The following is a 20,856-nucleotide window of genomic DNA, read 5'->3' as shown; positions in this document are numbered from 1 at the left end:
ATTAAGGAAGAGCAGTGTTTGTGGGAGATAGCATTTAAAATAGATTCCTTTAAATTTTCTAACAATCATGTGTCTGATGTTGAGAAGAGATTCCGTTCAGAGGTGATTACTCTCTGCTGGAGCATTTCTGAAGAGTCCTCGAGGATAGCCCACCAGTTGAACAGTGATCGAGTCCTAGCAAGATTTTCTCTATCAGTGGAACTTAAAAAAAGAGATTGATCCTGTTCTCTTCCCATATTTTTTTCTGAGGCAAGGAGCTCCACCCCCACATCCGCACTATAAACCACAGGAGCGAATTCTCAGTTTGCTGAGTGACCTGAGCTGAAGTTGGATACTCAAGTGAAGTTTTTTGTTTTAGTGTGTGTGCTGCCGAAGCGAGCACAAATGAAGTTTCTTTTTAAAAACACAGACCTGGTTATGAATCCCAGTTCTACCTCTTATTAATTATGATAACTTGTGGGGTGCCTAGGTGGTTCAGTCAGTTAAGCGTCTGACTCTTGGTTTCAGGTCAGGTCATGATCTCACGGTTTGTGGGACTGAGCCCTGTGTCGTCAGGCTCTGTGCTGACAGTGTAGAGCCTGCTTGAGATTCTCTCTCCTTCTCTCTCTCTGCCCCTGTGAATCCCTCCCCAGTAAATAGATAAACTTAAAAAAAATTATAAGAACTTGGATGTTAAACCTCCCTCCAAATGGAACTTCTTGGTTTTCCCAGGACTATACAAGTTATGTTTATATTATATGTAGTCTGTTAAGTGTGCCACACGCAGCATTGTCTAAAACAAACAATGTATATAACTTTAATCTAAAATGACTTTAGGGGCGGGGTGCTTGAGTGGCTCAGTTGGTTAAGCTTCGACCTGGTTGACCTTGGCTCAGGTCGTATTCTCATGGTTCATGAGTTTGAGCCCCTTATCAGGCTCTGTGCAGACAGTTCAGAGCCTGGGGCCCGCTTCAGATTCTGTGTCGTCCTCTCTCCCTGCATTCCCCCACTCATTTTCTGTCTGTCGGTCTCTCAAAATAAATACACATTTAAAAAAATTTTTTTTTAAAGACTTTAGGGGCTCCTGGGTAGCTCAGTAGGTTGAGTGTTGAACTCTTGTTTTCAGCTCAGGTCATGATCTCGTGGTTTGTGGGTTCAAGCCCCATGCTGGGCTCGGGGCTGGCCATGTGGAGCCTGCTTGGGGTTCTTTCTCTCTCTCTCTCTCTCTCTGCCCCTCCCCTGCTCGTGCTCTCTCTCAAAATAAATAAAAATTTTAAAAATAATTAAAAAAAAGACTTTATTCCTATGAAGAATTGCTAACCATTTTCTGAGCTTTCAGTGAGTCGTAATTACTCATACAGATCATGATAACAAATATAATAATGAAAGTGTTTGAAATACTGTAATATCAAAAAGTGACACAGAGACACAAAGTGAGCATAAGCACTGTTAGACTTGCTTGATGCAGCACTGCCACAAACCTTCTGTTTACAAAAAAAAAAAGCAGTATTTGCCAAGTTCAGTAATGTGAAGGGCAATAAAACAAAGTGTGCCTGCCCCACAACACAGGCTGGTGTGAGAGTTCAGTCGAATGATGAACGTAGAGCCCCTGAAATCCCAGTAAGTGTACGTTGGCATCTCCTATGCTACAATAGTTTTGGAGTATTTAACGTTTTTTAAATTTGTTTTTATTTACCCACTCTTGTGGGGTTTTTTTTTTAACATTTTTATTTAAATTCCAGTTAGTTAACATATAGTGTTTTATTAGTTTCAGGTGTACAATATAGGGATTTAATACTTCCATATATCACCTGGTATATATGACATCATGTGCTGTCCTTCATCCTCATCACCTGTTTCTCCCATCCCATCCCCCCCCCCCCCCCCCCCCCCCCCCCCCGCCTCTGGGAACCATCTGGGACTTTTTCTAAACCCTTTAGTATCATCTCATAACTGTTCATCAGTGCTGAAAATCAGTCCTTGCTACATAGGCACTTATATCATTAAATATTGTTGTCTTATATTGTAAAAGAGTTTATTAGTTTATTTATTTGACTATATTATTTATTTCCCCAGCAGAATTGTTTAAAAAAAAAAAACAAACACAACTTACACCTCAGGCAAAGCTGATATTTAAAGTGGTTTAGAAATCCCAGGGTAACTCCTCAGAACGCCATGGTGATGACCTTGATATTACCTACAAACATAATGAGGTTCATCTGTAAACTTTTCCAGAAATCATTTAGCAGTGTTAACTGCCGGGCAAACATTACAGTACAGGAAAAGGAAAAATTCTGTCCTAGTAGCACATCTGTTATTTGCTTTGAGAAGCAATCCTCTTTGCATTATGATGTGTTTGGGAAAAAGTCCAAGTGCACAGTTCTGGTTTATGCGTGCTCTGTTTTATTTTGTGAAGTGTATTATGGCCTCTCACTGGTTCTTTATGGTCTTCTCTTTCTGCTGTTCGTTCAGTGGTCTGTAGAATCCTTAGCAAAAGAAATTAAAAGTGGTATCTGATCTATTGTTCAGTCTTTTATTAGAATTAACTCTTTTATAGGGTTCGAGATGAAAAAATTTGAAAATCATACCTGAAATGATGACATGGCATTTCTGTAAAGTTTATCTGTTTTCTCCCTTATTGTAAATCAGTATCATAAAACATCTATTGTAACAGATGATATGTTTTCCTAACTACATCAACATCAAGGCAAGAATTGTTTTGCCTCAAGACAGGAATGGGAGAAGTGGGGTGGGGGTGCCTGGGTGGCTCAGTCAGTTAAGCGTCCCACTCTTGATTTTGGCTCCGGTCATGATCTCACAGTTTGTGGGTTTGAGCTCCTCATTGGATTCTGCCCCGACAGTGTGGTGCCTGCTTGGGATTCTCTCTCTCGCTCTCTCGCTCTCTCTCTCTCTGCCCCTCCTCCGCTCATGAGCCTTCTCTCTCTCTCTCTCTCTCTCTCTCTCTCTCAAAATAAATAAACTTTAAAAAAAAGTGGTGTAGAGGAGAGATGATACACTATTTATTAGTATTTGGGAGGATTAGTTGTATATATACTGTTTTCGCCGAAGGTTCATTCAGATTTATCCCAAGTCATCTATTAGAGCCGTCCTTTGGATTTAGACAGACTTTGATTTATAACATATGTATTTTTTTAATGCTTATTCATTTTTGAGAGAGTGCGAGCAGGGGAAGATCTTTGCATGACTCTATTATCTTCCTGGATTTTTATGAGAATGAAAAATTGGAGGAAATTAAATTTTTTACAGGACAATGCCTGTGCCCAGTGTTATGGCTATAAGACAATGTTAGAGGTGACTTAAGATGCAGGAGTCCATATAGCTTATTGTGGTAAATAGGATCTATGTGGTTTGAGTTCTCTTTGAAACTTTTTTTTTTTTAACATTTATTTTGAGAGAGGGAGAGAGAAAGAGAGACAGAGTATGAGTGAGGTAGGGGCAGAGAGAGAGGGAGACACAGAAATTGAAGCAGGCTCCAGGCTCTGAGCTCTCCATATAGAGCCCGACACGGGGCTTGAACTCACATACAGGGAGATCATGACCTGAGCTGTTGTGGGACACTTAACCAACTGAGCCACTCAAGAGCCCCTCTTGAAAGCTTTTTTAATGTTTATTATGTGTTTTGAGAGAGAGAGGGAGAGGGAGAGGGAGGGAGAGAGAGAGATAGAGAGAGAGAGAGAGAATGAATGAATGAATGAATGAATCCCAAGAAGGCTTCATGCTGTTAGCGTGGATCCCATCTGGGGGCTCAAACTCAGAAACCATGAGATCATGACCTGAGCCAAACTCAAGAGTTGAACACTTAATCAACTGAGCCACCCAGGTCCCTTCTTTTTTAAACATTTTTCTTTTTTTTAAGTTTATTTATTTATTTTGAGAGAGTGTGGGTGAGCAGGGGAGGGGTAGAAAGAGAGGGAGAGGGAGAATCCCAGGCAGGCTCTGGGTGGTCGGTGTGCAAAGCCCAATGTGGGGCTCACTCTTGTAACTGTGAGATCATGACCAGAGGCAAAATCAAGAGTTGGACGCTTCACCGACTGAGCCACTCAGGCACTCCTAAACCTTTTTAAAAGCTGTTTTATTGACTATATGGCCTTCTACTTACCAGAGTTTATTATTAAGATGATGTGGTTGAGTAAATAGCAAAATTTTCTTAGTAAGCCATTCTTCCCACAAATATATGGATGCCAGATATTTGCATAGTTCATACCGTGTGCTAGGCACAAATGGTTGTTTTTGGAAAAGGTCATCTTACAAAGTTAAAGCAAGATATTTTCCTTACAAACTTCCAACTCTGTATTTAAGCCACTTATTTCTGAGATGATTAAATATGCCAAGGTTTATGTGACTTAAATGTTCCAAAATTTACATGACTATTCTTTAAGGTCCAGAATAGGCCTAGAATCAGGAAACTTGCTGTCTACTATTTATTTGCTTATCTGCTTATAATTTTATTTCATAGCAGAGTGCCTGTAGAGTCTCTGCTAGTGAACCTGCTGGGAAAGTCCTGTTATCAGGTTTCTTCCTTACCACCCTTTCCTTGAATTCTCACCCTCCGTCTCCTTACTCTCTGAAATTTAGGTAACTTACTTTCCTAGGAATCCTTCAAGTGGATCTTACTTGTTTTCTTACATTCTTCATATTTTGGGAGGCAGGCTTAATGAGCACTGTTCTGACCCTTCACTACTCTCTCTGGGTCCTTGCCCTTGACATGTGCAGTAAATGCATATACTGCTCTCTTATTGATATCACCCCTAATTGTGCTAGGCAGATTTCCCCATTTGAGGATTTTAGCATTTGGTTCAGAATTTACTTGTCCACTTTGCTTTCTGCCATCTACCTTGAAGACTTCTAGAATTCATTTTTGGCCTTTACAACCATTGCTGTGGACTCTTGGATTCAGCCTCCCTTTTTTCACTTCCTCAGAGCAACCATATGTGGATACATATAGAACAACCCATATGAAAAAGTCTGGACCTGCATTGTCCAATATGATAGCCACTAGAGCCACCTGGGGCTTTTGAGCACAGGAAACAGCTAGTGCAAATTGAGAAGTGCTAGAAATTATAAAATAAACCAAATGTCTCAGTTTTTATAATGCATACAGGTTGAAATTATGGGTATATTTGGTTAAATAACATATTACTAAGATTAATTTTGCCAGTTTATTTGTACTTTTTCTAATGTCGCTACCAGAAAATTTTAAATTACTCATATGGATTGTATTTCTGTTGAAGAGGACCAGTCTAGATCTGGTCTGTGCCTAGAATTTTTCTGGTTCTAAGTTTTTGAAAATCTTAAATTTCTCCGAGCATAGCCTTCATCTTCTGCCTTTCCCTGTTCAGTTTTATTTGCCACCTACAACCCTTAAATTCTGTAATCCCTTTTGATTCTGTGTGACAAGCCCATTCCAGCTTTTACATTCCTTTTGTTTAGTCTTGATCCTATCATTAATCATTAATCCCTAGGTCCCTTTCTTTTCTTAGTTTCTTTTTTTTGCCAATCCCCATCCCTGAGTCAACCTAACTTATCAGGTGTTTTCCTCTATTCTGGCCCCCAGGATGTAGGGTTCTGCTGTAGAAATTCAAATACCTGTGTTGATGGAATTTATAAAAAATTTATATTAGTACAGCTGGACTAACCTAGACTAAGGTGTCAGCCGATCTGTAATCCTTTACTCATCCCTAACTGACTTGCAGTTCTATCCGGCACTGTGCATTTATCCGCACTTTGCTGCCAACATCCGGAATAGTACATATGTGCCGTATAGCTCCAGACGTTATGCGTTGTGGAAGCCCAGCCTCACCATTTCTAATCCTTCTGCTTACTTTTGTTTAAATTCCTACTGTTTGAAAAATTATTATGAAATACATAATCTTACAAGAGAGTTAATGTAACATGTTCAGTTTGAAAGTACAATAAGAAAATAACTGACCACCACTTACCTGAAGAAGTCAATTACCAGTATACTTGAAGCTCTCATGTACTTCTCCTTTCTCCCTACAGGTAACCATTATTCTGAATATTATTGTAATTGATATTTGTTTCACCACTTGTGTTTGTTTCCTTATACTTCATGGGTGTCTGCAGAATGAAGTTCACATTCTGATTTAGCCATTTATATATGTGACCTTGGTCAAGTTACTTTATTTCCTCTGAACCTCTTTTCCTTTTTCCTCTTCTTCTTTTTCAAAAAAAAATTTAATGTTTATTCATTTTTGAGAGATGGAAAGAGACAGAACCTGAGTGGGGGAGGGGCAGAGAGCGAGGGAGACACAGAAACCGAAGCAGGCTCCAGGCTCTGAGCTGTCAGCACAGAGCCCGATGTGGGGCTTGAACTGTCAAAGTGGAAGATCATGACCTGAGCTGAAGTCTGACACTTAACCAGCTGAGACCCGCAGGTGCCCCCCCCACCTTTTTTTGGTCAACTCTACCCTCAGTATGGGGTTGGAACTCACAGCCCTACTATAGTCACCTGCTGAGCCATCCAGGTACCCCTTTTCTTATTTTTACAATCATTTACTTTATAGAGGTTGTGTATAATTAGTTAGATATGTGCCTGGTAGTAAATAGACTCTCAGTAAAGGGAGCAGAGGTCCCACCTTTTCAGAAAGAAGCTCTATCTTTTTAGTTCCTCTTTCAAGTATGTTTATTTCAAGTTGTTTTCTGTTATTTGGTCTTGTATTATCCTAGGTGATCTCATCCCCTCTGTTTGCAAGGACTGTTTGTTGGTTTTATTCTGCTGATTCTTAGATCCCTCTCTGTAGATGACTTTGCTCTGTATGTGTCTAATTGCTTTCTATGCATTTGTACCTGAGGGTTTCTTCAACAGTTAAATCTCAACATAATACAATTGAATTTCATCATTTTTTCATCGAAAGAGGGAGGAAACAGCTAATGAAAAGAAGGACATTAAGTGAAAATAACCTTGGTGTGTTTGAGGGAAATAAATATGGACAGTGTGCCTCGAGAGTAAGGGGATATGAGGAGAGGTCCAAGGGGTCACCTGGGACCCAGTCATTTTTGGCTTTATAAGCATCCTTAGCTACCCATCCTCAAATCTTAGAATGTCAGCTTCCTTACCTCTTATATCTAGTTGCTGAAAGTCATGCTATTTCAGTGTACTAATTATCTCTCAAATCTGCCTCCTTTGTCTTGATTCCTTGTGCGAGGCCAGATTCTTAATCATCGTGTACGTAGGTAGACTCTTGCAGTAGTTTTATATCTCTGACGCAGATCTCTTCTCCAGGACTCGTTACTGTTGCAATCGTTCTTTTTATTTAACAGATCAATGATACCGCTCCTGGGGTTCCTTTCAAGGTACAATCCTTACTTATCTTGACACATCTTTTCAGTCTGGCCCAATCTAATTCTGTGGCTTCCTGCCTCACCTGCCACTATGCTCTGGCATTACTGACCTGTTTCAGGGTTCAGCAGATAAGCCCTGCTTTCCCAAGACTTCATGCTTGTGTTCTACTCATTGTTTTGCCTCCGCATGGTACCCCTTTTCCTCCTGTGGCTGATTGCTCTCACCCATTCATCCACTGTGGAACTGTTACCTGTGAAGGCTCTCTGGAATCTTCTCCAGGGAAGGAATTAATTTTTTTGCTTTGCTTCTTGACCTGGTATTCACACGCCTTATAACGTTTTCTATATTCTCTTACAGTTGAGTTAAGTAACTTATAAACTCCTTGAGTATAGGAACCATGTCTTCTTTACCTTTATTTCTGGGATTCCAATTGATGCTGAATAAAAAATTGTCAAATTGCTACATTTTAAATAATGTATGGTTTGAGGGTTTATTTATTTCATTCCAATTTGAGTGAAATGCTTTTGTGTGTTTAATGGTTTCCATTGATGGTACTACTAATTAGAATCGGCAGAGGAAAGAAAATCTGAAGTAGTTTGGCCCTTGAGGCCTTGTTATTTTTAAGAAGAGTCAAGAACTCAAAATACTTCATTTAAGGATGCTTCCAAAAGAAAACCTAAGGTATATGTTGGCAAGTTGAACATAAGCACAAGCTATATGGATTGTGCAGTGTTCGTTGCCTTCTCCCCCCGGTCTCCTAGAGAGACATGTCTTTCTCCAAAATAGCCCTGACCTAATTGATTTGAAGCTTGCTAGCCTAATTAGCCTCCTGTTTTTGCCTGTCTTTGTTTTTGTATTGTCAGGAGCACTTGGTGTATTGGTTGCGGTGGAGATAGGACCATGTGATTCCTAAAATGAGCTTTATCGTATCAGGGAACTGTAACTTATTAGTGGGAATGGGAGAAGACACCAAGTGTTGTGGTAAGACAGAAATTTCCATGGAGTTCCTGGGAGCAGGAAGATTATTGGTGGGTGACTCAGCTGTTTTCTACGCCTGTCTCATGTGACTGAGAGTGCATGACGTCTGTTTATTCTCGGCAGAGTAAGTATGAGAGGAGTCACATTACACAGCAGGCACAATGTTTACTTAACCAGCTCTGTGATGATCTAAAAATAGCTTATGGGGATTTTTGTTTTCTTACTGCATTTGGCATCAAAGGACAGAAAAATCATAATGCAGACCCAATGGCAAGGGCTTTTTCTTATAGATAATTTTGAATAAATTGTTGGCCAGTGCTGTTTCAGTTCTTTCAATGAAAGATGAATGCTTTGGTATAAAGCTTAAATAAAAGGTTAGGAAAATAAGAAAGCCTTCTGATTATCCATAAAATAATTCTGCACAATTGCATTTGAGCTTATATTCTGGACAGATAGACAGTTTCTGTGCCTCAGGTATCTACGTGCTAGCGTTTTACACAGGAACTTTTTTTCCTTTTTGTGAGGTTATAGCAAGTATCTTTTTCAGATGGACATGTTAGTGTGGTATATATTTGCTGGATTTTATGTTAATATTAAATTATGATGGTAATTCTTTTCACCTTGATTTTCCTGTTTTATTCACTCTGTATTCAAGATTTGTGCCATCACATACTGTAATTGGGGTGTTCAGTGTGTCAGTGTTGTTATTATTGCCCCGTGTACCTATTTACATGCTTGGCTCTCAAGGAGAAAGCACTTGGAAGTCTCAGTGTATCTAATCATCATCATCTGTTCATTTGTCTGGGAAGCAGTGAGTCACTGTGATTTATTCGTTTTGACATCTGAGTGTTCTTGCTCTTGGAGGTACATCATTTGTGCAGCATATGAACTTGCATCTCTGAGATTATTTCCAAAGGGAAAAGAAACTGGATTCATGAAGAAGAAATAAATGCCACCTTTCTATGTACAATAATGTTTGCGTGGGAATATTTGATTGGGCTAGGAGCCTGTAAAATTACATTACTTAACGATGCTTGATGCTCTATATAAAGTGGGAAATACATACATAACCTTTTTATGGTTGATGAAAAAATGACTGGAGTATTCAGCAATTATTGCACTTTCTGTGTTTCAAAAAAATATTAAGTAAACATGGGAGGATTTAAGTTTTTATTTTCAGTATTACACTGTTAGAATACTTAGTAGGATTTCTATTTTGGCATCTCTTTAGTTGGTACAATCACTAGAAATTTAATATGCCTGGTATGGCATAATAGAATAGATAGCCTCTAATTTATGGCATGTAAATTAGGCCTGACTTGAACACCATTGGAAGGTAATTCCAGAAGTTTCACTGGCCATATGTGTGTGATCCCATACCTGCCCTCATCCCAATAGATAAATAACAAGTTGGTCGTTTCTCAGTGGGCTTGAACACCTAAGGACCAGCCATGATGCTTGGGCATGTTCTGAAGAACAAATAAAAAAATGATTTCAAGTGAGCTCAGCTATTTCACAGGAGATAAATTCAGATTTAGCGAAAGAGAAAGTAGTTTTCCAGTTCCTGTCATATTGGCAGTTGCAATAGATACTTCACAGAACCTGATTGCCGTGCAGACACAATGTTTGCCTCTGTAGTGGAGGAATTATTTCTGTTTCCTTTAGTCACTTGTAGTGTTTCTCAATGTCCAGGGACATGGGGCTGTTTTTATTTTCTAATAATACCTCTCGCTTTGGGAGGTAGGAAGATCTGTATTTTGGTTTGGTCTGATTCTCCTTGTTACTCTCCTTCCTTGGAAATAAAAGGTAAGAATTTGGGTTTTTTTCCTTCACTGAAACAGAGGAAAGGCATTGTGTCTTGTTTTGTTACAAAAAGTTTTTTTAAATGTTTATTTATTTTTGAGAGAGAGAGTGCAAGCAGGTGAGGGGCAGAGAGGGGGAGACACAGAATCCAAAGCAGGCGCCAGACTCTGAGCTTGCAGCACAGAGCCCGACGCGGGGCTCGAACTCACGGACTATGAAATCATGACCTGAGCCAAAGTCGGATGCTCAACCTACTGGGCCACCCAGGGGCCCCTGTTTTTTCTTTTTCTAGTTAAAGTTAACTTGTTGATTTGAGATCTTTTTTATTTTTTTTTTAAATGTAAACAGGTAAATAAATTTTTTTCAGTGCCGTTTTTGTTGTATTCTGTTTTGATATGTTGTCTTTTTCATTTGTTTTAAGATATTTTCTAATTTCCTTTGTGATTTTTTTTCTTTGACCCATTGGTTGTTGGAGAGTGTGCTGTTTAATTTTCATATCTTTGTGTATTTTCCATCTGCTATTGATTTCCAGTTTTATTCCATTGTAATCTGGAAAAATAGTTTTCAGAATTCATGGAGACTTGTTTTGTGGCCAAACTTATGGTTTGTCTTGGAGAATGTTCCATGTGTACTTCAGAAGAATATTTATTCTGCTGTTGTTGGATGGTGCGTTTTGTATGTCTTTTAGGTCCAGTTGGTTTGTAAAAGTAAGTCCTGTATTCCTTATTGATCTTCTGTCTGGTTGTTCTGTCAGTTATTGAAAATGGGGTGTTAAAATCTCCTATTACAGAACTATTTCTCCCTTTAATTCTGTCACTAGTTGCTTCATTAATTTAGGAGTTATGATGTACTTGTGCATGTGTGTTTATAAATGTTATATCTTGGCATTTCCTCATTATAATGTTCTTTATGTCTTATAACAATTTTTCAAATTTTCTAAAAATTTTAACTTCAGTAGAGGTAACATACAATGTTCTATTAATTTCAAGTGTACAATATAGTGATTCAACACTTCCATACATCACCTGGTGCTCATCACAACCTGTAACAATTTTTGAATTAAAGTGTATTTTGTATGATATTAGTGTAGCCACATCTCTCATTTGGTTGTTACTTGCATGGAATAGTTTTTCCTCTTTTCACTTTCAATCTATATGTGTTCTTAGGTCTAAAGGGAATCTTCTATAGAAGGAGGAGGGGCAGAGAGAGATCGAGAGATCCTAAGCCGGCTCCATGCTGACAGCAGAAAGCCAATGTGGGCTCAAAATCACAAACCACAATATGGTTAGCCAGCTGAGCCACCAAGGTCCCCCCCAAACTTGTCTTCTGATTGAAGAGTTTAATCCACTTATATTTAAAGTAATTACTGGTAGGAGAAGAATCACGTTGCCATTTTGTTTGTTTGTTTGGTTGGTTGGTTTTGTTTTTAAGATTATATTTTTAGGTAATTTCTATACCCAGCATGGGGCTTGAATTTACAACCCTGGGATCAAGAGTGGTATGCTCTACAGCTGAGCCAGCCAGGCGCCCCATTTAAAATTTTCTTTATGACATAACTCTTATTATTTTTTCAAATCATTTTCCCCTTGCTGTCTTTCTAGTTGAGTTTTTATAGTGTCATGTTTTGATTCCCTTCTCATTTCCTTCTTGTGTAAATTCTGTAGATATTTTCTCACTGATTACCATGGGAATTATATGTAACATCTTAGGTTACAGCAATCTATTTTAAACCGATACAACTTAACTTACAAACAAATTACAAATACTCTACTTCTTTACACCTCTGCCTCCACCCGTTTTTCTGTTATTGGTGACACAGATAACATCTTTCTATATTGTGTATCCATTAACAGATTTATAATTAGTTTTATGCTTTTGCCTTTTAAATCTTATAAAGTAATATAGAGTTATGAGGCAGAAGAACAATAATATAGGTATTTATATTTGCCAGTGAATTTAACTTTACTAGAGAACTCTATTTTTTCCTGTGGCTTCCAGTTACTGCCTAGTATTTCTTTTGTTTCCACTTTAAGGACTCCCTTTAACATTTCTTGTGGGACAAGTCTTGTAATGAACTTTCCCAGCTTTTGTTCATCTGTAAATTTCTCTTATTTTTGAAGGACATTTTTGAGGGACGTAGAATTTTCATCTGGTAGGTTTTTTCTTTCAACGGTTTCATTATATAATGTGTCTCATTTGGAGTTTATTGAGCTTCCTGTATTTTTATGTCCTTGTCTTTCTTTGCATTTTCAGCCATTATTTTTTCAAATATGGTTTCTGCCCATTTCACTTTTCTCCCTATTGATTTTTTTCAATAGGTTCCTTAGGTTCTCTTCACTTTTCTCCTCCTCTTCCTCCTCCCTGCCCCCTCACCCTTCCCACACTTAGTAATTTCAAAGGTCCTCTGTTCAAGGTCACTGATTCTTTATTCTGCCTATTTAAGTCTGCTATTGAATCCCTTTAGTGAATTTTAAAAATTCAGTTCTTGGGTTTTTCTACCCCAGATTGTGATTCTTTTTTACAATTTCTCTTTGTTGATGCTGTCATTTTGTTTATGTATTGTTTTCCTGGTTTTCTTAGGTCTCTGTTTTCCTTCATTCTATTGAGCCTATTCAAGACTGTTTTAAGTAATTCCAAAGTCTGTGTTTCTTTAAGGTTGGTTTCTAGAGATTTATTCATTTGAATGCGCAGTATTCCCCTGTTTATGTGTATGCCTTATAAATTGAACATTTGAAAAACGGCCACACCTCCTAGTATTTGCCGCCTGGGTCCTTGCAGGGGAAGGCCGTCACTCACCAGTCCAGCGTGAAGGCTTAAAGATCTTCACAGGCATTTTCTGTTCGTACATCTTCCTTGGGCCTGTGTGTGTGGTTTCCCTCCAGTTCTACTATATCCATGGCTACTATTAAATGTTGTAAATTCCTGAAGGGTCTTCTCTGCCTGGTATCTCCTGCCCCCGATGCCTACAGGTCTGAAGTTTCCCTGCAGTTCTCAGCTCAGCTAGTGTGACTGCTTTCTGCGGGACTCCAACCTGATATTCACACTATGCCACTGTTCCCATCAGTGCTCTGAGTATGGCGAGATAGAAACCAGTTTCGTAGGCAGCCGCTAGGTAAGCCAAGTCAGAACGTTATGAGCAAGTTCCATTCTTTCTCTCTGTCCCAAGGGAGAAACTGGCAGTTGGGTGGCTTCCTCCAGACTGTGCCATGCCAAGGGAGGGGTTTGGTAAAGGGCAGGCAAAAACACCACTCCATTTCCTATCCTTTTGAGTGTGGTTGTGTAGAGCCAAGGAACACAGTTCTCACAAGATTGAAGGTGCCTGGAAACAGTGGATGATCAATTATTTTAGGTTCACAGTAAAATGCTTGTGGAGATATGAGAGAGTAAAAAACTGTTCCGCAGTCATCAGGAATGGCAAGTGTTTTTTTGTTGTTGGTTTTTTTGTTTTTGTTTTTAGGAAAAACTTAAGGATAGGGAAATGGAGTGTGTGTTTAATATTTTCATAGCAAGAGGAGGACCACTGTCAACTTTAGTCTTTTTTTTTTTAATTTAATTTAATTTTTTAAATTTACATCCCAATTAGCATATAGTGCAGCAATGATTTCAGGAGTAGATTCCTTAGTGCCCCTTACCCATTTAGCCCGTCCCCACTCCCACAACCGCTCCAGTAACCCTCTGTTTGTTCTCCATATTTAAGAGTCTTTTATGTTTTGTCCCCCTCCCTGTTTTTATATTATTTTTGCTTCCCTTCCCTTGTGTTCATATGTTCTGTCCTGTTATCTGTTATCTGTCAAAGTCCTCATATGAGTGATGTCATATGATATTTGACTTTCTCTAATTTCACTTAGCATAATACCCTCTAGTACCATCCACGTAGTTGCAAATGGCAAAATTTCATTCTTTTTGATTGCCAGGTAATAACTTTAGCCTTAATCTAGGTCAGTGTTTTCAAATGTTTTGGTTCAGGGCCTCTTTATACTCTTAAATAACTCTTTGGGATTTGCAGTATTTTTTTCATGTTTCATCTATTAATATTTGCAATGTTAGGAGTTAAAACTGAGGAGTTTAAAAGTATTTACTTTAACATAAAAATAAAGTTCACTTATTGTGGAGATCAATAATATGTTTTTATGTGCAAATATTTTCTAAGACAAAAATATTGATGAGAAAAGTTGTATTATTTACAGTTTTGCAAATCTTTGTAATACCTGGCTTAATAGAAGTGAGGTGGAATCTCCACCCGAAAAACAAATAACCCAGTGAAGAAATGGGCAGAAAACATGAATAGACACTTCTCTAAGGAAGACATCCGGATGGCCAACAGGCACATGAAAAGATGCTTAACGTCGCTCCTCATCAGGGAAATACAAATCAAAACCACACTCAGATATCACCTCACACCAGTCAGAGTGGCCAGAATGAACAAATCAGGAGACTATAGATGCTGGAGAGGATGTGGAGAAACGGGAACCCTCTTGCACTGTTGGTGGGAATGCAAATTGGTGCAGCCACTCTGGAAAACAGTGTCGAGGTTCCTCAAAAAATTAAAAATAGACCTACCCTATGACCCAGCAATAGCACTGCTAGGAATTTACCCAAGGGATACAGGAGTACCGATGCATAGGGGCACTTGTACCCTAATGTTTATAGCAGCACTCTCAACAGTAGCCAAGTTATGGAAAGAGCCTAAATGTCCATCAACTGATGAATGGATAAAAAAATTGTGGTTTATATACACAATGGAGTACTATGTGGCAATGAGAAAGAATGAAATATGGCCCTTTGTAGCAACATGGATGGAACTGGAGAGTGTGACACTAAGTGAAATAAGCCATACAGAGAAAGACAGATACCATATGGTTTCACTCTTATGTGGATCCTGAGAAACTTAACAGAAACTCATGGATGGGGGGGGGAAGGGAAAAAGAAAAAAAAGAGGGTAGAGTGGAAGAGAGCCAAAGCATAAGAGACTGTTAAAAACTGAGAACAAACTGAGGGTTGATGGGGGGTGGGAGGGAGGGGAGGGTGGGTGATGGGTATTGAGGAGGGCACCTTTTGGGATGAGCACTGGGTGTTGTATGGAAACCAATTTGACAATAAACTTCATATATTGAAAATAAAATAAAATATTGTTTTCAAGGAAAAAAAAAGAAGTGAGGTGGAATCTCATGTGGTTCTGCGCTCTACTTGTTGCAATATATTAGCTGAAGTATAAAGAAAATACAGTCTTACACAGGTGTGTAGTTGGGAAAGGGAGACATTTTATGCAAGTTTTTTCAGAAATGTGTGATAATCCTTTGATGCTGTGTTAAACTCAGTAAATGGTAATTTCTTAAACATTAGTTACATTGTTGAATCTGAATCCATATTACTGAACTTTTGGTACTCTGGTATGTTAAAACCTGCTGGTCTGTCTTGAACTTGAATTAATTATTTAGTATTATATGATTTTGTAACATCACATATTGGTCATTTGAAAAATATTGCTTCACTGAGTTATACACATAATTTGTATTAGACAGTCTAAAAAATCACATTCTCCTCATAAAGTCTTACACATTGGGAGGCGCCAAGCTCATGGTGACAGATACATATTTTCAGTAGTCTAATTTTTATTTCTTGACTTTAACTTTATTATTGGTAACAAATCCTTTTCATTTTCCTTGATGTAACAGACTCATTTTGTTCATTTTTAATAAACTGTCTGCCACGTACCAGAGTCTTCACAAGCATACTTGTCTGTTATTTGTTCTTTCAAGTAAGATGGCGTTGCGTGTAGTTCAGCTTGTAACGCAAGCGGTAGAGTAAGTGCCGTTTCTTAATAGAACCATCTTACTTTGGTATGCTCTGGAAGTGCTTTATTTCTCATCTTGTTTAGTCACACCAAGTATTATAATGACATGTGCTGAAGCTTTTTTATCATATGGTTCCAGTTTTCTAACATCTTTACATGACCAGATTATAGAGATGGAGAATAGATTTGTGGTTACTGTGAGTTAGGTGCATGAGAGGTGAAGGAAGAAGGAAGAAGACAAGAGTGTGCCTGTGGCTACTATGGGGCAGTCTGAGGGATCTTTGTAAAGAACTTTCCTGTATTGTGTCTGTAGTGGTGGTGACACAAATCTATACGTGTGGCAAAATTACCAAGAACTAAATACACACAAAAAAATGTGTAAGTACAAAAAAGTGGTGAATTATGAAGAAGGTTGACGGGTTATTCCAATGCCATTTTTATAGATTTGTTGTACTGTAGGTATTTGTTGCTATTACAGAAAACTAGGTAAAGAGCATGTGTAGGGAAACTTTCTGTATTTTTCAAACTCCATGTGAATTTATAAATCTGAAAATAAAAATTCATAACTTTTCCGTTCTTGTAAATGACATTAAGTACTGACTTTATTTCTTTAAATGAGTGCATAGTGAATGTGGGAGTGAAGAGAGCAAGATTGCAATTTTCCTTGATGTTTACTAACACACCAGTAGTTTTACTCACCTTGCTTTTCTGTGTCATTAGCACAGGCTAATAATACCTTAGCATTAATATGAGGAAAGGTTTTTACCTCACGGACCCTCTAATTAAGGTCTCAGGGATGCCCAGGGATCAGCAGTCCACCCTGAGAATCTGTGGCAAAGAACTTCAGCCTTTATTTAGCTGAGGAAAACCAGTAATATGCTTAAGACTGTGTATGGGTCTCTTCTTCTTTTTCCAGCGTTTTATATTGTGTTCTTGTTTGTTGGATGTTATTTCACTTCTGTGAAAACAGAGTTATGGACGTTTGTAAAGCTACGACGTTAGACACGAGAAGAGTAAGATTTTGGAATTAACAGCTTTCTACACCTGTGTTGTGCAGTATGGTATCAACTAGTCATATCTGGCTATTTAAGTTTAAATTCTAAGTGACTAAATGTGTATAACACTTAAATGGAAGTAGTGGTTATAGAGTTCCAGTTTTGCAAGATGAAAAAGTCCTATGGATCTTCTGTACAGTGTGCATATAATTAGCATTGCTGTACGTTTATTTTATTCATTAAAATGTTTTTAGTGTTCATTTATTTTTGAGAGAGAGAGAGGGACACACAGAATCCGAGGCAGGCTCCGGGTTCTGAGCTGTCAGCACAGAGCCCGGTGCGCGACTTGAACTCGTGAGATGGGAGATTGTGGCCTGAGCCGAAGTTGGGCGCTTAACCAACTGAGCCACTCAGGCGTCCCAACAATTGTCTGTTTTAAGTAAATTCTTGGTGTAGCTGTAGGTAGTCTTTTTATTCAGATTTTAAAAAGTATTCCCAGCTCTGAATGATACAAAAAGATTTGTCTCTAGCACTTTTATAGTTTAATATTTTACATTCCAACATTTTATTTTTTACTTCTATTTTTAAAAAATTATTTAATTTTGAGAGAGGAGAGAGAGAGTGAAAGAGCACGAGCACAAGTGGGGGAGGGGCAGAGAGAGAGGGAGAGAGAGAAAAGGAGACACAGAATCCGAAACAGGTTCCAGGTTCTGAGCTGTCAGGGAAGAGCCCTACATGGGGCCTGAACCCACAAACTGCGAGATCATGACCTGAGCTGAAATCGGAGACCCAACTGACTGAGCCACCCAGGAGCCCCTACGTTCCAACATTTTAAATTAATATGGAATTTTTTTGGTGCTATGAGCTGACGGTATATATTCATCTTTTCCCACACAATTTATTAAGTAATTCTGGGCATTTTCCTACTGATTTGAAATGCTACCAGTACCTTCTATCCATATGTGTGCTACTTTCAACATTCTTGGTACCATTCATTCCATATCATTAAACGTTGCTCTATATCTTTTTTTTTTTTTTAATTTTTTTTAACGTTTATTTATTTTTGAGACAGAGAGACAGAGCATGAATGGGGGAGGGTCAGAGAGAGAGGGAGACACAGTATCTGAAACAGGCTCCAGGTCTGAGCTGTCAGCACAGAGCCCGACGCGGGGCTCAAACTCACGGACCACGAGATCATGACCTGAGCCGAAGTCGGCCGCTTAACCGACTTAAGCCACCAACTTAACCGACTTAAGAGCCACCCAGGTGCCCCGCTCTATATCTTTTTTAATGAGTGTAAAAGATTATAGCCTATGGCTGAATAAATTGTTTTATATCTCTATCTTTTATTGGTTAAATTGGGAAGTTCTTGAAGGTTAAAAAGCCCGCAACAATATATCCTCACCCTCATTTATGTACATAGCCCATAGCTATATATAGTGACTCCTTTGTGCTAGATTTCAATAAATATTGTTGCCTTAGTTTTAATTGTGATTTATGAGACGACATTTTGCGTTCCAAAAATATATAGAACTTTCAAAATACAGAATTCCTACTGTATTTTCCGCTTTGCTTTGTTTTTTTCTGTGAAGAGGATGTGAAGAGGAATGTGAAGGATAGAGGTTATTTTCATGATGTAATTATTATAAAAGTAATCAATTCTTTTGATTCTTGAAAAACGAAAAACAGGTAATACAGAATTATATAAAATAAAACCACAGGTTTTATCCTGTACTTTCCTTCCAACTCCCATTCCTCAGAAGCAGCTGATGCTAAACTAAGTTTGCTTGGGAAGACATCTTATCTTTATACATTTATGAACATGTTCTATTTTATATATCAAACATAACTATATAAGTAGGCTGCATTTATATTCTCTCATTACTGACTATAACATACTTAACTTATTCCTTAGAAAAACATAGAAATTTAGCATGTTCCCCCCCACTTTTTTTTTGCCCTTATGAATATATCTTTTCCTTGAAATGGAACTGTGTGTCAAACGGATAAGCTTATTTAAAATGTGGTAAGAGGATGCCTGGGTGGCTCAATCAGTTAAGCCTCTGACTTTTGATTTCAGCTTGGGTCATGATCTCTTGGTTCCTGGGATTGAGCCCCGCATTGGGCTCTGTACTGCTTGGGATTATCTTTTTCCTTCTTTCTAAAAGTATATATAGGCACACTTAGGTTTGTTGCAGCATTACTGTTTTTAACGTTTGTTTATTTTTGAGAGAGAGCGAGTTTGTGAGTGGGTTAGGGGCAGAGAGAGACACAGAATCCAAAGCAGTCTCCAGTTTCGGAGCTGTCAGCACAGAAGCCTGCCGCAGGGCTCAAACTCAAGAACTGTGGGGTCGTGACCTGAGCCGAAGTCAGACGCTTTGCCACCCAGGTGCCCCTCAGCATTATTTATAATAGCCAAATTCTGGAAATAGCCCAAGCGTCCATTGATGGATGAATGGATAAAGAAGATGTGGTGTATATGTGTAGTGGAGTATTATTTAGCCATAAAAAGAATGACATCTTGTCATTTGCAACAACACTAGTGGAGTTAGCAGAATGAATAGTGAAATAAGTCAGAGAAAGACAAGAATTCATGTGGAATTTAAGAAACAAAGGGAAAAAGAAAGAAAAAAGACAAAGCAAAAATCCCCAACTCTTTACTGTAGAGAACAGAGGTTACCAGAGGGGAGGTTGGTGTGGGGGGGGGGGAGATGGGTGAGAGAGGAGGAAAAAGATGAAGAATAGATCATGATGAGCACTGAGTAATATATAGGATTCTTGAATCAACTATATTGTACACCTAAAACTAATATAACACTGTGTGTTAACTATACTGGAATAAAATTAAAATAATTTCAGGGGCATTTGGGTGGCTCGGTTGGTTGAGCATCTGACTCTTGATTTCAGCTCAGGTCATGATCCCAGAGTCTTGAAATCGAGCTCTGCGTTGGGCTCCATCCTGAGCGTGGAGCCTGGTTAAGGTATTCTCTCTCTCTCTGTCGCTGTCTCTATCTCTGTCTCTGTCGCTATCACTGTCTCCCTCTCTCTCTCTCTCTCTCTCTCTCTCTCTCTCTCTCTCTCTCTCTCCATCTCTCTCTCTCTCCTTCTGCCCTTTATCCCACTTGCGTTCTATCTCTAAAATTAAAGAAAATTTTAAATAAAATTTGGTATTATCTAATAGCCCTTTGGAAGGTTGTGGCAACTTTTTCAATCAGATTTACATGTGCACGCACACACATGCACAGTATTGAATTTATTAGGCTTTATGTCAGAATTTGTTTCAGGTGAAGGAGGAGTGTTAGGAGGAATAACCTTTCATCTCAGAGTTACATGTGAAGTGCTCAGAATAGTGCCTAAAACATAGTAAGAGCTATAAATGTTTTGTTTTAATTCTTTTTCTTGGCTTAAGTTCATTGCCATATGTGGCAAAAATGAAAAATCCTTGTTTTTTACATACTTATATTTAAAAAATGATCACATCTTATCCTATGATGCTGTGTTAGTGTGTCCTGTCTTGTAATGGAATTTACTCTCAGATTTTTATCTTTAATTATCCACATCACTGTTTCTTAAATAGTTATTATGGACTTAAAGGTTATGTTTGAAGCACAAAGACTATTTTGATTGGCTTGTCTTTACTGGCATTCTGTTAACAGTCAGTTAACATCTTTTGCTAATTGTTTCTGTTGTGTTCTTAGTTCCCTAAGTTAATATAAAGGGATCAGTGTACTTTGAAACATAAAAGTAATGAAGGGGTCCCTGGGTGGCTCAGTCGGATGACCAGCTGACTTCAGCTCAGGTCATGATCTCCTGGCTCTTGAGTTCGGGCCCTGCATCAGGCTCTGTGGCTGACAGCACAGAGCCTGGAGCCTGCTTCCCATTCTGTGCCTCCCTCTCTCTGCCCCTTCCCCACTCACTCTATCTCTCTCTCAAAAAATAAGTAAGTAAATAAATAAAAACATTAAAGAATAAAAAAAGAAGAA

General features: G+C 38.5%; 1 protein-coding gene across 15 annotated transcripts in view; it reads left to right on the top strand.

Moving 5' to 3' along the window:
• The window catches only part of EIF4G3 (eukaryotic translation initiation factor 4 gamma 3), a 317,793-nt gene that overhangs the window by 133,253 nt on the left and 163,684 nt on the right, over window positions 1–20,856 (top strand). The window contains exon 1 of one of the 15 annotated variants that reach the window (XM_030323570.1): window positions 8,240–8,405. The exons of the other annotated variants lie outside the window; for them this stretch is intronic. The gene's annotated coding sequence lies outside the window, so the exon portion shown is untranslated. Of the gene's footprint in view, window positions 1–8,239; window positions 8,406–20,856 lie in introns of those variants that run through there. 15 annotated transcript variants of the gene reach the window in all.

The sequence above is a fragment of the Lynx canadensis genome, chromosome C1 (assembly GCF_007474595.2).
Source record: "Lynx canadensis isolate LIC74 chromosome C1, mLynCan4.pri.v2, whole genome shotgun sequence".
NCBI classification, from domain to species: domain Eukaryota; kingdom Metazoa; phylum Chordata; class Mammalia; order Carnivora; family Felidae; genus Lynx; species Lynx canadensis.
This window is presented reverse-complemented; position numbering and strand designations above follow the sequence as displayed.